General features: G+C 47.1%; 1 protein-coding gene across 2 annotated transcripts in view; it reads right to left on the bottom strand.

Moving 5' to 3' along the window:
- Positions 1–15,463, bottom strand: part of MAP3K7CL (MAP3K7 C-terminal like) — a 177,051-nt gene that overhangs the window by 60,874 nt on the left and 100,714 nt on the right. The window lies entirely within an intron of this gene.

Below are 15,463 nucleotides of genomic sequence, written 5' to 3'. Positions count from 1 at the left end.
CCTTCTTCACCAGACTGCATACATTTGAACTTTCATTTTGCTCAAAAATTACAATGCCCCTGTGGCACTTTTACTCCACCGGAGCGTCACTTTTGAGACACTCCAGAGACACAGTGTGCCAGCCCATATTTGCAAGGCCACACAAAGCCACCCTGCATAAATATGGATTAAGGCAATGCCTTACTCTGCATGGAAGGGGTGGTCCATGAATGGTTCTGTGGGTGTTCCCATGCAACACCCATGTTTTTTGACACTGCCCTAAATTTACTACATAGTTTAAACTGGGGCAGCACCAAAAGTAACGCCTTACAAAAGCAGGCTTAATGAGGAGAAATGTGTATATTTCTCCTCGTTTTTCCTCTTTCCATGTGTTCTGCCATCTGCAGCACACATAGAATGAGGAAAACGTCACCTTTGATTGATTTTGTGCAGGAAGATGGCTCCTCTACACCGGGTAAGGTGCTGCAACTGCTCACGATATGGGTGGCGATCGAGGATACGTAGCTCCTTGTGTGAAGGCTTCATCACAGGCCGGTGATGCAGGGTCCACAGCGGCCTCACTCCTCTCAGCAATGACTCTGAGAAGGTCACACTACATGCTGATCCCAATGACCCCATCTGGCATACAGGGCCACCGTATTCTCACAGTGTAGGGCTCCAACCTGATCTGTGCAGTAAAGTCCTTGGCGGTGGCTGCTCCTGGCATATAGGGTAGCGTCCACTACCACACTCAGGCGATTGGCCCTTCTGTATTTCAGTCTTATCACCGCAGCCTCTTCTGACACACTTTGACCACTGATCATGTCACAGGAAGTACACCACGCAGTCTGTGACATTGAGGACAGACCTTTGTACGTTTTTATAAGGAATCTATATGTGGGTGCAGCATGTCGATCCCTGCTGCATTTACAGTTACTTTTAAAATATAACTTGTTGAATTATGTAAATCGCAGGGGTTGGAAAGTAGTCCTCAATGTAACAAGCATCACCATAGAAGAATAAATTGAGACTTCTAATTGCTTGTTATGTTATGTTATGCTATGTTGTGTTGTCTTGTGTTGTGGTATGTTATGTTGATTTGTAGAGCACACTATCACCCATGAGGTATCCTGGTACTGAGCAAGTGTAAGGCAAGCCAAACCTTGGGTCTAGTTCGACTAAGAGTAGGTCTTTGTCGTGACCTGACAGTGTGGGCGACGGACAGTAGGGCGTTAGGACCCTGTGGGCAGAGTGACCAGGTCACCGGACACCGGATCCGGTGACGTCAGAGGAAAGGGGGCGGACAATGACTAGGACATGGACGGGGACGGACGTGCGGACCAGCAGCTGCCCGAGAGGCTAACTAGCAGTAATGAGAGATGCCAATAAAGAAATGTGCAACTAACCTGTGTCCCGTGTATGGTGTACCTCCCGGCGCACATGGAGAATATGACAACTGGCGACGAGGGAAAGTGACGAACGACGCGTGGGAAGGCTGGAGACACACAAGGAGCCCACCCTGGAAGGGTAGGAGACACGAGAAAGTCTGCCCGTTGAGCAGCGAGGCGGGAGCTCACCCCGACTGCCACCGGTGAAGATGATGCGGTAAGCGCTGAGGAGAAAAGGAATAAATTGGAAAGGCTGGCGCGAGCCATCGCGAGAATATGGAGAGTCTCGGCGGCCATATTGGAAGGAGGCGAGCTGAGCCAATGGGCAGTGAGAACAGCGGTGGCGGCCATCTTAAGTACAGGCAATGCGATTAGGACGGCGAAATTGCGAGAAAAAAAAGCGGCGGCCATCTTAGATCAGGAAAGAAAGATAGACAATAATGGAGCGGCCTTTTTAAGGCCAAATAACGTCGGAAAAGAAGGAAATGAGAAAGGAAAGACGACGAGAAGTAGAAATAAATAAAACAAAGGCAGAAATAAGGAGAATAAAGGGGCATATTAAGGACAAGAAAGGACAAAGACGACCAAAGTGACATTTTGAAGGGGACATTCAAGGAAAGGTCATAGGAAAAAGGAGAGCAGCCATTTCAAAGCCAGGCAAAGGGCAAAGAAGAAGAAGAACATAAGACTAGGTGAATTAAGGAGAACGCGAGCAAGAAGAAAAGACAGGAAGAAAAAGAAGATAAAGAAGTAAAGGAAGATAAGCACGGAAAAGGTCTGAAAAGGGAGACAAAGGAAATGAATGTCTTGATTGAAGAATAAAGGATAAATAAAAGGCAAAAGAGCAATAAGGCAAAGGAAGATGATGGTGCAATAAGAAAAGAGATTACCAGAGAATAACAAAAGTACAAATAGAGAAAGAGAAAGAAGGAAAGAATATATACATATATAAGAAAGAAGAACAAGAGAGTGGAAGAAGCCAGAGAAGGCTAAATAAAAGACAGAAAAGAGACACAACAAAGAAAAGAAAAGAAAACAAAAGGAAAGAAAGCAGAACAACAAAGAGAAATAAAAGGACAAAGATTGCACAAGGACAAAGAAAGAGCAAAGGAGAAGTTACAAGGCAATAAAGAAAAGAAGAAAGAAGAAAGAGGAGTAAAATAACGAAGAAAAAAAAGGGACACAAGAGAAAAGGACAAGGAGAGCCTAGAAAAGGCTAAAAGGAAAGGAGAATAACAGAAGAAGAAGAAGAAAAAAGGACACAAAAGGGACACAAGAGAAAAGGACAAGGAGAGCCTAGAAAAGGCTAAAAGGACAAGGAGAGCCTAGAAAAACCTAAAAGAAAAGGAGAATAACAGAAGAAGAAGAAAAAAGGACACAAAAGGGACACAAGAGAAAAGGACAAGGAGAGCCTAGAAAAGGCTAAAAGGACAAGGAGAGCCTAGAAAAGGCTAAAAGAAAAGGAGAATAACAGAAGAAGAAGAAGAAAAAAAGGACACAAAAGGGACACAAGAGAAAAGGACAAGGAGAGCCTAGAAAAGGCTAAAAGGACAAGGAGAGCCTAGAAAAAAAGGGGTAAAAAGGAGCAACACGAAAAGACATACCGCAGGAGATAGAGCAGCAAAAAGAAAGGACAAAGACATGCAATGAGCAGAGCGGACAAGCGCCACCAAGGAAATAAAGGCAAGAGGCACCGCATGGCCAGGACCAAAGGTGTTGAGACAGAAATAATATAGATGATAAGACAACAAGTTCTCCAAAGAGTCACTGGCGGTGACGAAAGTGAAAGGATGGATGATAACGGCTGTCTACGACAAACAACGAATAACAAGAAAGAGATAGCATTTCAAGGACAAAGAAGGCGGAGAAAAAAGAAATGGCAGTGACAACTGCAGCCACATGGAAGGTAGAAGATAGAGGACAAGGAAGCGATGGAGACACTAGATTCACGAAGGGCATGCAGTAAACAACAGAGACTCATTGAAGAAATGTAGAATGACAAGTACTCTCTCGCTCTCTCTATATATATCTCTCTCTCTCTTTCTCTCGTTCGTTCACCTCCATCAATATAACTGTGAATGAGGACTGTAGTAAATGTGTCACAAAGATTTGTTTGCAACAAGGGGGGAGATGTCGTGACCTGACAGTGTGGGCGACGGACAGTAGGGCGTTAGGACCCTGTGGGCAGAGTGACCAGGTCACCGGACACCGGATCCGGTGACGTCAGAGGAAAGGGGGCGGACAATGACTAGGACATGGACGGGGATGGACGTGCGGACCAGCAGCTGCCCGAGAGGCTAACTAGCAGTAATGAGAGATGCCAATAAAGAAATGTGCAACTAACCTGTGTCCCGTGTATGGTGTACCTCCCGGCGCACATGGAGAACATGACAGTCTTCAGCTTTTGGCAGAATTAAAGAAGAGTAGGGGAATGTCATTCCACTCTTTAGGAGTGTGTACCCTCTACAGGTGTAATTCTACTTCTCCACTTTAAAATATATCTCTTTCAAAGCCACATTTACATAGTTTGCTTTGTATCTATCAGATTCACAAGTTCGGAATATAAATGAATTAATACATATATGTGATGGTTATAAAAACGCTTTTAATTTTTTATATTTTTTTATTTGTTGGTTTTTACACGGTACAAACCAATCCCAGTGCACTTTACTACAGTGAAAATGTGCTTGAAAAATGTGTGTTATGTATAAGTTGTACCTAAAACAAAAGAGAACAAAAATCGGTAGTAAGCAGACACAGTAACCAAAAAATTGTTAATACAAGGGGAACATATATTAATTGACCAGAATCACTAGGGTAGGCAAAGATCGAGAATCCTAATGTCATTGTCTGGGTCGAATGAAGGCATATAGGCATTGATTCATAAGGTGGGCAAGCTCCTGTGTGTGCCTGATTTTGTATTACAACCCTGTGCAAATTGAGAAACCTGGATAATAATAAAATGACCCGTTAGTACATTATTCCCCAATCCAATGAGTGAAGCAAAATGGGTCACAAATTGCACATGTGGTAAATACGAACGCCACGCATTTGACAGTGGCGTCACGCAAAATGATGGTGGCCCCACTGCAGAATATGAAAAGAGGCCACTGAGTCTCCCATATATCACAGATATTCATTGGCCTTTCTGCTTACTGGAGACCCCTTTAAGAGTTGTGGACACCATGAAACGTTGCCCCCTCCCTCACCATAGCAGGTGCAGGAGCCTGTGTTATGCCCCTGGCAACTGATATTTTATGAGGGGTGAGGGGGTGGGGGTTGGGTGTGGGGGTGACCTTGCATCGTGAAAGCAAAACAGTTTGTAGTCCTCCTGGAACCAGTACCATACAAACGTTTTCACGTGGCAGAGAACCGGATGTGACCCTGTATGATTGGATAGCTACTACATGCGGTTTCTCTCTGTCTGTAAATATAAGACTGGCAATCATGTTTTCAGCCGCGGTCGGTAGAGGAGTACCTGCCGGGGCGGTGACGTGAGGAGGGAGAGGGGCAGGGTGGGGGTTAGTAATATATGGATAATGGAAGTTTGCAGATAAGTAAACATTTAAATAAATCAAACGAATTTCGTTGCACGCACTGCATTGCATTTGGGGATGCAGTGCATGCAACGAAATTCGTTTGATTTATTTAATTGTTTACTTACCTGCAAACCTCCATTATCCATACATTACTAACCCCCACCCTGCCCCTCCCCCTCCCCACCTGACCGCCCCGGCAGATACTCCCCTACCGACCGCGGCTGCATGTTTTATATTTCATGGTGTATATGATTAGAAACTTGGGATTGGATCTACTAAGCATTTTAATGATCACAATTGCTTTGGTTCGGCGCTTGTGTCTGTTATTATGCTTCTTCCTACGTACTAATCCCATTGTAGGAATCTGAATAGGTTTTCTGCCTCCTAAAAAGGATTCTGAATGGATACCGATTCAGTATGTGGAAGGGGTGCCATATCCAAACACTGACTCACCTAGCATATCAATGTTTTGTGACTGAAATCCTGTGGCAAAGCATTGCAAATTTACTGATACCTCAAGTAAAGTGGCAATCCATGTGCAAAAGAGAAAAGGTCCCCTTGGGGCCCCATCCTCTTTGTGGATGTAAAAAAAGCAATTTGCTGAAGAGTGGGCAGTGATCAGTGGGATCAATGGAACCAATGGAAGCAATGAGTGTGTTCTCACTCTCTAGTTGACGCCAACCCACTCCCCCCTCCCTGCTCCTCCACCAACTCCCCCCTCCCTTCTGCTCCACCCACCATCTCCTCCCTTCTCGTCCGTTGCCTAACCTATCCTGCTCTATCCTCCTCATTGCAGGATGGAGTCCATTAAACTCTCTCCAACTGGTTTGAACATTGTATTTTTCCCCTCTTCATGCTTTGCTCACTTTCTATGGTCATACCACTTTTTACTTCAGTTCCACTATGTACAGGACTCTATTTTGTGGGGAAAGAATAAGAAACAAATGGGCCTATTTACGAGGACCTTGCATCATGCTTGCACCACGCAACGTGGTATATGCACAACACAAAGCCCCAAGTCATATTTATGAAGCCACACAAAGGTACAAGGGTGTTTGCAATGGCCCTAGGCTGCCAAAATGGCGCCAGTGCAGTGGGAAAAGATAGGATGCACTGTATTGGATAAATATGGTGCATTTCTGCTTCTTACCTGTGACGCAGGTCAGTTCAGCAGGTAACTTGCTGCTCTGGTCTGCACCACCAATCTGGCAAATATGCCCCAAAGTGTCAATAGGTCCACCAATCACACAATTCCAGTCCCATTTAATTCTGTAATATCCCTTCTTTTAACTCTGTCTCTGTGCGAGGATCTCCATCAGGCATAGGCCGTCGTTCCCACAGCAACACCCTCAGTGCCAACTCAGTGCAACCACCACTCTTTATCAGCAATAGATTTGAGACATGAAGAGTTTATGTTTCTTTTTCATAAATACTTTCTTTTATTCTAGACGATTTATGTCCCTAACTGCTATGCTATTTTATTGCTCCACTATGTGTCACGTAGAATAGGTAAGTGGCGAGTTAATTACACAAAAAGCTATCATTGAAAATAAAGAGAAGTCTATGAATGATAGTACATTATTTTAATGCAGTATATCTAGTAGGTGACCATTTTATATTTGATGCTTTACTTGTATTTGATGTATGTGGGGTGTTAAGTTTTTTCGGTACGTTAATGCAAGCATAGGCTGTGACGAGCAAATTGCCTTTAAAACCTATTAGTCTTATAAGTAATCTGACTTGGACCCGGGTAGGTGAACACTCGTTGAAAAAAATATTTTCAGTTCTAAGTTGAAAAACTATGGGCCTCATTACGAGTTTGATTCATCACCACCCCACCCCCGCACCACCAACTGTGAACGCTGCCCGCCTGCCAGACTACAATGTGTGGCGGTCCCGAGGTGGTGCAGTACAAAAGGCTCAATGAACCTTTAATACTGACCTTCCGTGGGACTCCCACAGCTCGTTCCAGCACGGCATGGACTGTAAAGCCCAGGCCAGGCTATAACTGGGGGGTGCACAGCATGTGGCTGCCTCCATGCAACTACATGCATGGGGCCCCTGTAGGCCCCCCTTTGTTTTCCCACTGCCAGCTTTTATATGGCGGTGCTGACCATCATGTAAGGCTGATGGTCCAGAAACTCAAAATATGCATGATGGTGAGTCAGCAGCACCGCCAGCATATTGTGAGCCCCTGGACTGCTGCACCACCACCAGGGAACATGGTTCCCTGCTAGTTGCTGCAGTGCGGTCCAATGCCACACTTATAATACGGCTGTCGGACCGCCACCGCCGCACCCCCGCAAGTCTGGCAGTCCATGGACCACCAAACTCGTAATAAGGCCCTAAGCCTTCTGTGACTTTAGCAATAATCAAAACAGTAAGTTATTCGTTTTCTGATTGTTGTTGCAGTCGCATACGATATTGAGTGAAACACAAGCACATGTCTCGTATTTGTTGGAACTCAAAATAGTACTCATAGCGTTTAAAGTAATAAATACATGAACTGGTGGCATTCAATTCTGTAACTTCAGTTGTGTGGCGATTTGAATACAATCCCAGTGATTTATACATTCTTACCAAGAGTACCAGGTAACCTTCAGTGCTGACGTTTTACAATGGAAAGAACTGAACATAAAATAATATTAATAAAGTCATTGGGGGCATTAGCAGAGCCGAAGAAAACGGATTGGTTTTTCCAATGCTTGTTAGAGTTTGTTTCAATCTGGGCCAGCCATGTTGCCCAAGAAGGTGGCTTAGCCAATGTAGCTTGTACAAGTAAAAAAGATTCTTATATCCCAACAGAGGTCCCAAACAGCTAAAGATCTGGAATCCCTCATATGTCCCTTTTTCTAAACTGTGTATAAGGACGCAAGGAGTATAGATGAGGCTTCAGGTAAACATGAGGTTATGTGTTTTTTTAAATATAACCTTAATTTATGTCCGCCATCCCTGAGGGACAGTTTGAATTCTCCTGGCAGTACATGATGTTAGGGCAGGAAGTGCTTCATGGCAGTGAGTCGGTAATGGATTTAGTTTTCCCTGCTTCACACATTCGCAAGCCTTTTGGAATGTAAATAGGTGGACAGAGGCAGAGGCGCGGGCTCACTCTACAGTCTAACTTGATGACCTCATGCATGCTGGAAGAGCTACAGTCAATCCCAGAGCTAATCTTTTGCTTCACTTATGTAGCGAATAGTGATCTTTGTGGTGTAAAATGTGCTTTCAAAACTCCAGAATTTATTTTGCATGGATCATGACAGTTAACTTCGCTCTAAAGCCCTCATTTTGTGTGGTGGAGTTTCATTCAGAGCGAGAACTATAGGTGGAATTCTGCCACCCAAAATTCAGATTTATCTGGTCCACAAACTCTAGACCCGTTAATTCCACACACAGAATTACTAGAACTAGGAAACTGCATAGAAAAGTACAAAGTATTATTGAGTCAATGCAGTTATTCCTCACTCTGGGGAGAATTGCTGTAATTTAGCGCTGAGATGCTGTCTGGAATTTCTTAATGAGGGCATTTGAGGCTTCGGCATCTGCAGGTATGCTGCATTGCAATTCTTAGTATAGATCAGTGGTCTTAAAATACTTTTTATGCCACTTCCATCCTCCTCCCTTGAATAAATAAAAATCTGGTCGATTTCGTGGTAGTGGTGTAAACTGCTACACAGAGATTTGTAAAGTTTTGGTTGTATGTGAAACTCAGAACCTCACACTGGGTGAACAACCTTTACAACGCAACTTTTACCACGCAGTGCCTTTACGACGCAACTTTTACAACGGAAACCATTACAACGCATTGCGCTGGGGGGCGCTCTAGGATAGGGAATGTGTTTAATGTACTATCCAACACCTTCCCTACTATCCACGGGGACTGGAGTTGGAATAGTAAATTAAACAATTCACTATCCAGCGCCCCAAAGCACTATGCGTTGTAATGGTATGCGTTATAAAAACCGCGTTGTAAAAGCATGCGATGTAAAAGCATGCGTTGTAATGTCATACATCCTCACACTGGCATTCTGTGTACATGTTGTATGTATGTGCATCTATAGTACACATATAGTAGACGTGTGCTAGTAAGGCTCTGTGTGTGTATGAGTTTGAGTATTGAAGACAGTGGGGTGATATTTTGGATGCCTCTGATTTAGCAATGCACAAGATGGGGGATGAGGAGAGTTTACCTAACAATGGAGGTGTACTGACTGCATACCTGTGGCTGCAGCATGGAGTTCCAGACACTGAAGCGAGGAGGGTGGAAAAAGTGGACATTTAGAAATTTCATGAGGACTTTTGTAGCAAGGGTCTGCGGATTTGTTCTTCCTGAGCATGGCCATTTGATGGCGGTATGGATGAGTGAAGGGAGTACAATTTCTGTTGTGTAATGGGAAATGTTTATAAGTCAGGACTATGCTTTTGTCCTTCCCTGATTACTGTTCAGGAAGGCTGATAACACACAGGCGAGTAAACTTCACAAGTCCTTGTAAGCAGGTTGTGGGATCTTTACATTGGAGACAGCCTCAGTGCTACCTGCTGTGAAAGGGGTCACTGTACTCAAAGTCTGTGTCTGGAGAGCAGCATGAGAAGGAGACTTGGCAGAGAACCACCCCAACCCGGTTTTAAGGTTTGATATAGTGGATCCACATACACTCTAAAAAATATGTATAAAAGTGGGATACAAATTACTCTAAAAAATATGTATATATTACTTCTCGGAACGGTGCCTCTGGTTCATTTGGCTCACTGCCTGGTGAGGGGCCTGTCTTTCCTCCTTCTCATTGCTGCGGGCGACTTGGTTGTAGCCATTTTTACCCGGTATCAGGGTTCCCTCCGGGGCTCCAGATCTAAAATGGCCACCAAGCCTGAGGGTGAAAAACGCAAGACCAAGCCGGGTGTCCGGGGGAATTCCGTGCAATCGAATATCATGGATAGATACACCCTCACTAAGGGCTCTCCTGGAGGACCGACTAAATCCCCGACTATTGCTGCAGACGACTCCTTGATTGGTGAGGACCTGTCGCTACGAGACGTCATGGGCGCCATTTCTGCGATGAAGGCCACAGTGGGACAACAATATGAGGCCCTGTCCCACAAACTGGACACTGTCGCTATTGATGTTAACTTGATCAGGGCTGACCTTGCAAAGACCAATGAAAGGGTCAAGTCCCTTGATCTTAAGACATCTAGCCTCACGACCGACGTCTCCGATCTACAGGCTGAGGTCGGTAACCTACGGACTGCCCAGGCCTACTTTTCTCGACGCCTGGAGGATTTCGAGAGCAGGGCCCGGCGGAACAACGTCCGCCTGATTGGTGTCCCGGAAACGTTGGGGGCCTCTCCGGTGGACTTACTGGTGGAAGACGTTGTATTGAACCATCTAGCACCCAAGGGCCTTAGTAAGTTCTTTGCTGTGGAACGTGCGCATAGGATCCCTGGAGGCACGCCTAAGTTGGGTGCCGCTCCGCGTCCCATCATCGCTCGAATTTTTAATTTTCGGGACAGGGACGCGATCCTGCAAGCGTCGCGCCAGTCAGGTCCGACTGCTTTCGAGAATACTACAGTCAGCTTCTACCCGGACTTTACCCAGCAGGTCCAGAAACAGCGACTTGGTTTCCAAGGAGTGAAGAACAGGCTGAGGGACAGAGATATGAAATATGCTATGCTTTTCCCGGCCCGTCTACGTGTGGTGTATAAAGAGTGGACATTTTTCTTCGACCATCCTGAGGCCGCAAGTGACTGGCTGGACTCCCTGCCTACGGGGCAGGAACGTTCTGAGAACTTTGGACATTCCGGTGGTGCAGAAGGCGGCCCGGTGGAACAAGAATAGAGATCGAGATAGGCCCCCTTTCCGTGGACTTGACTTTCAGCTGTGGTTTGATGCCACAACATTATTGCTTGCAAACGTTTCTTCCTTTTGGGGGTGGGCGGGGGGGTGGGTGACCCTTCCTCCTCTGGGGTTCTTTTCGTAGATTAGTTGGGTACTTGGGCGACAGGCACACTGCAAGTTGGGGTGGCTTTTTAGTCTCACGCAGGGGTGCGGGGAGGGGGGTGAGATGTATGGGTTTTTTTTGGGGGAAGGGGGTTGAAGTTTAGGTTTCATGTTTATTCGCAAGGCACAGTAATGTCGAGCTTTTTTTGTACAGCGTTGCGCTGGGTGTGGGAGGTGGGCGGGGCTGCGCACTGGGATGGGGGGTAGGGGACTTCGATTGTTGTGTTGGAACGTCAATGGGTTGGGGGATAGGATTAAACGAGGAGTGGTGTTGCAACTGTTGAGACGTCTATCCCCTGATGTTGTTTTGCTCCAGGAGACGCATTTGCTTGGTAATACGTGCCATGCGCTGAATAGGCGTGGCTATCGTCTCCTGGCGCACTCGGGTTTCACTTCTGGATCCAGGGGGGCGGGCATTCTGGTCCGGAACTCCCTCCCTCTTGCTGTTGATGAGACCATCCTTGAAGATAGGGGACGATATGCCGCCATTGTGGGGCGTTGGGAGGGGAAGGTGATAACCCTGCTCTCTCTCTACGTACCACCTGGCCTCCAGACTACTACCTATACTGACCTGGGAAGGGTTGTTCTGGGGGTCCCAGTGGGTTTGTTGGTGGTGGGCGGGGACTTTAATTCTGTAGTTTCGGGGATGTGTGATCGCTATCCTCCCCGGGAACTTACGAAGGCTCAATCATGGTTAAGCGACTTCCTCGAGACTCTGGGGCTCACCGATTGTTGGTGATTGCTTCACCCGGGGACTTCGCAGTACACCTTTCATTCTGGGGCACACGGTAGTCTCTCGAGACCCGACTATGTTCTGATGCCCTCTGCCCAGGCCACCGCAATACGGGAGGTAAAGCATCTTGCTAGAGGTATATCAGATCACTCCCCGATCTGGTTGGTGGTAGACGCGCAACTGGGGACGGAGGACCGTTTGGCCCCGATTAACCCCTGGTACCTCCGTGATCCCAAAGTTAGAGTAGAATTGATCAAGACGCTCGACTATTATTTTGCGGAGAATGTCGGATCTGTGTCCTCCTCGGTTTCATTATGGGAGGCGTATAAAGCTGTTATCCGAGGCCAGGCCCTCTCCCTGATTAGTAACGTTAAGAGGCGTAGTCGAGAGGACATCGTCCGTATTGAGGGTGAAATCACTGCCCTGGAGGGAGAACTGGAGTCCGAGGTCACCCCAGATGGACTACACCTATTGGGTCTTAAGCAATTTGAATATAGAGCGTTGGTCACGGATGCTGCGAAAGTGATGAGCAGGGAACAGCGGGGACGCCTGTATGATGTTGGTGATAAAGCGGGGAAGCTGCTTGCCTGGCTGGATAAAAGGGAGAGTGCGAGTCGAGTGGTTCCTGTTATTGTGGATGTGAATGGTGTGAGTCACACTGAGCCGGTTGCAATAGTTGGATGTTTTGCTGATTACTTCCGGGAAGTGTATTCCCCTGTGTCCGATAGACCTGAACAGGATTCCCGCTTGCTTTTGCGCGATATTGCGCTGCCCTGTCTGTCTGATCCCGAAAGGGAGCTTCTTGATGCGCCGCCTACGGTGGAGGAGGTTGCGACTGCTATCCGCTCTGTTCGTTCCGGGAAAGCCGCAGGCCCAACGGGCTTCCTATTGAGCTCTACAAACTCCGCCCAGATACGATAGCCCCACATTTACGCTCGATGTTTCTAGAATCATTAGAGACAGGTTCCCTCCCTCCTGACCAGAGACTGGCGTCTATAGTGGTGATTCCTAAGGAGGGTAAGCCTCGTGATCGCTGCGCCTCCTTTCGACCTATATCTTTGATCAACGCTGAACTGAAGATCCTGGCTAAATTGCTTGCTAATAGATTGGTCACTGTTATAAGCTACCTGGTTCATCCGGACCAATCCGGCTTCATACCGCGTCGCAACACTGCGCTTAACCTCCGGCTATTGCATGGCGTTCTCGCGCGAGCTGGAACGTTGCGCGAACCGGCCATTTTGGCGTCTTTGGATGCCACTATGGCGTTTGATACGCTGGAATGGCCATACTTATGGGCGGTCCTTGCTAAATTTGGTTTCGGTTCGGCCTTCATAGACTGGGTGAAACTGCTTTACACCGACCCCTTGGCTCAAGTGGTTGTGAACGGTCGAGTCTCTGCTTCCTTTGCGCTTGGTAGGGGCACGCGCCAGGGCTGTCCTTTGTCTCCCCTTTTGTTTGCCCTTGCCTTGGCGCCACTGGCGGCCTGGTTGAGGTGGGAGCCGTCCTTGAAGGGCAATAGATGGACTCCAGAATTTGAAGATCGCATATCCCTATATGCGGATGATATTCTGCTATATCTTACTTCCCCGCGAAAATCACTGTTAGTCCTCTTTGACGTTTTGACATCATTCTGCAAGAACTCTGGCCTTGTCAATAACTGGTCGAAGTCTTGTGTCTATGTTCTTTCGGGAGACGCTCCTACTTTGCCCCGCGGCTGTCCCATTACAGTAGTGCGGGAGAGATTTAAATATCTGTGCATCTTTATTACCCTAGACCCAGGACTTCGATATGAACGCAATTTGCTGCCTCCTCTCCAGCGCCTCCGTGCCGATGTCCATGCTTGGGGTAGACTCCCTCTCTCTCCCCTCGGATGGGCGGCGTTGTTCAAGATGATGGCGCTACCCCGTTTCCTCTACGCGTTGCAGAATACATTAGACGCCGTGCCTGCTAGTTATTTCCGAGAGATTGAAAGTTTACAGAGACAATTGGTATGGGGGGCCGCTCTCGTATTGCTATTGCGAAATTGACGCTTCCGTGGTACGATGGCGGTGTCGCACTCCCTGATATTCGCCGATACTACTGGGCGTCTCAGTTAGGGGCTATTAATCACTGTACCTATGCTCCTTCGCCGAATCCAGCCTTTGAGATGGATAAGTGGCTACTGCCTGGCGGAGATTACAATAGGGCTCTCTATTCTAGATCTGCTAGTAGGACTCTCACGGGCCTGACTAGGACGGCAGTCCAGGTCTGGCATCGTGCTACGGTGGCTCAAGGTTGGGCTGATAGGTTGACCCGTGCGACTCCGTTGTACGCATCGGATAAACTTGGGTCCCTTTGGCGATCGAAGGGTGTTGACAGGTGGGATGTGATCGGTATTAGCAAGGTGAATGACGTGTGGATCAAGGGAAGAGTCAAGACGTTTGATGAGTTGAGAACTGAATATGATTTGAATGATAGGGAATTTTTTCGGTACTTGCAAGTTCGACACGCGGTAATCTCGGTCTTTCCCTCGGGTACGGAAGTACCAGAGGCGTCCCCGCTCGAAGATAGGATACTGGATGGGTACGTTCCTGATAGCACGATCTCGCTTATATATAAAAAATTGATCAACTCCAGGGCTGATCTCTTATGCCACCTTCGAGAGGTGTGGACTAGCGATGGGCTGGAACTTGATGATGAAGACTGGCAGGCTGCGATCTCCTCCCCTAAGGAAGTGGTGATCCCGGTGCGTCTCCGGTTCGTCCAGCTTAAGATTCTACACAGGGTGTATGTGACCGGTCCTCGTCTGGTACGCATGGGCTTTTCTGTTGATGGACTGTGCAGGCGTGGCTGTGGTCTCGTGGGAACGTTTCTCCATATCATTTGGGAGTGTCCTGTTGTGATGCAATATTGGTCTCGTGTGCATGAAGTTATGAGTGAGGTTACGGGTGTGCGGTCGATGCCTGAGGCGAGGCGATGTTTGCTGAATGTTTGGGAACCGAATGATTATAGTGTGGCGCAAATTCGTTGGGTGACTTTAGGAAATATGATTGCCAAGAGAGACATTGCCCAACTGTGGGGTGCTCAAAGATCGCCGACAGTTCAGCTCTGGAAATAGAACTTGGACTGGTGTATGTTCAGGGAAAAAACGGTGTATATCTCCCGGGGCTCGCCCCTGAAATGGGGGAAGGTATGGACTCAATGGAATGTGTATCGTAGTGAGATATGTACTCCCCCCCTTCCGGAGCTTGATGTTGACCCGCCGTCTCCCCAACCCGATGTTTCCTCCACGCAGACTTAGACATATTTGATTGCTTCTGGTCCCTCTGCCCCCCGCACTTAAGAAATGTTTCTGCCTCCTCTTTGATATGTGCTTTCCCCCCCCCACACGCTGTAACTCTGTGATGATAGTACTGCCTTGTGTTTGTTTTTTGTTTCTGTTTCTGTTTTTTGTACCTTTATATTTAATAAAAAGTTTAAAAAAAATATATATGTATAAAAGTGGGATACAAACCACCCCACTTTGTTCCAGGTCAAAGTAGTTTATGACAAAGCAAGGCAGTGCTCTTCAGAATAATTGAAGGACTGCTGTATGACCACTATTGGTATCTGACAGACAGAAGGTCTGCTAGAGGTTGGAATGATATGAAGTCTGCACTTTCTGCTAGAAGAGTTGAGGGTCTGCCTAGCGCCTACAAACCTACCTGCCTGCAGAGGGAGGGAAGGAGCCTGCTTAGCCCTGCAAGAGGATAAACTGCCCAGAATGAGAACCCCTGTGTGTTCCTGGCCTTAGAAGCACCCAGAGAAAGTAGACTGCCTGATAGAGCAAAGTCAGGAGCAATGCATGCTG

The sequence above is a fragment of the Lissotriton helveticus genome, chromosome 8 (assembly GCF_964261635.1).
Source record: "Lissotriton helveticus chromosome 8, aLisHel1.1, whole genome shotgun sequence".
In the NCBI taxonomy this organism is placed as follows: Eukaryota; Metazoa; Chordata; class Amphibia; order Caudata; family Salamandridae; genus Lissotriton; species Lissotriton helveticus.
This window is presented reverse-complemented; position numbering and strand designations above follow the sequence as displayed.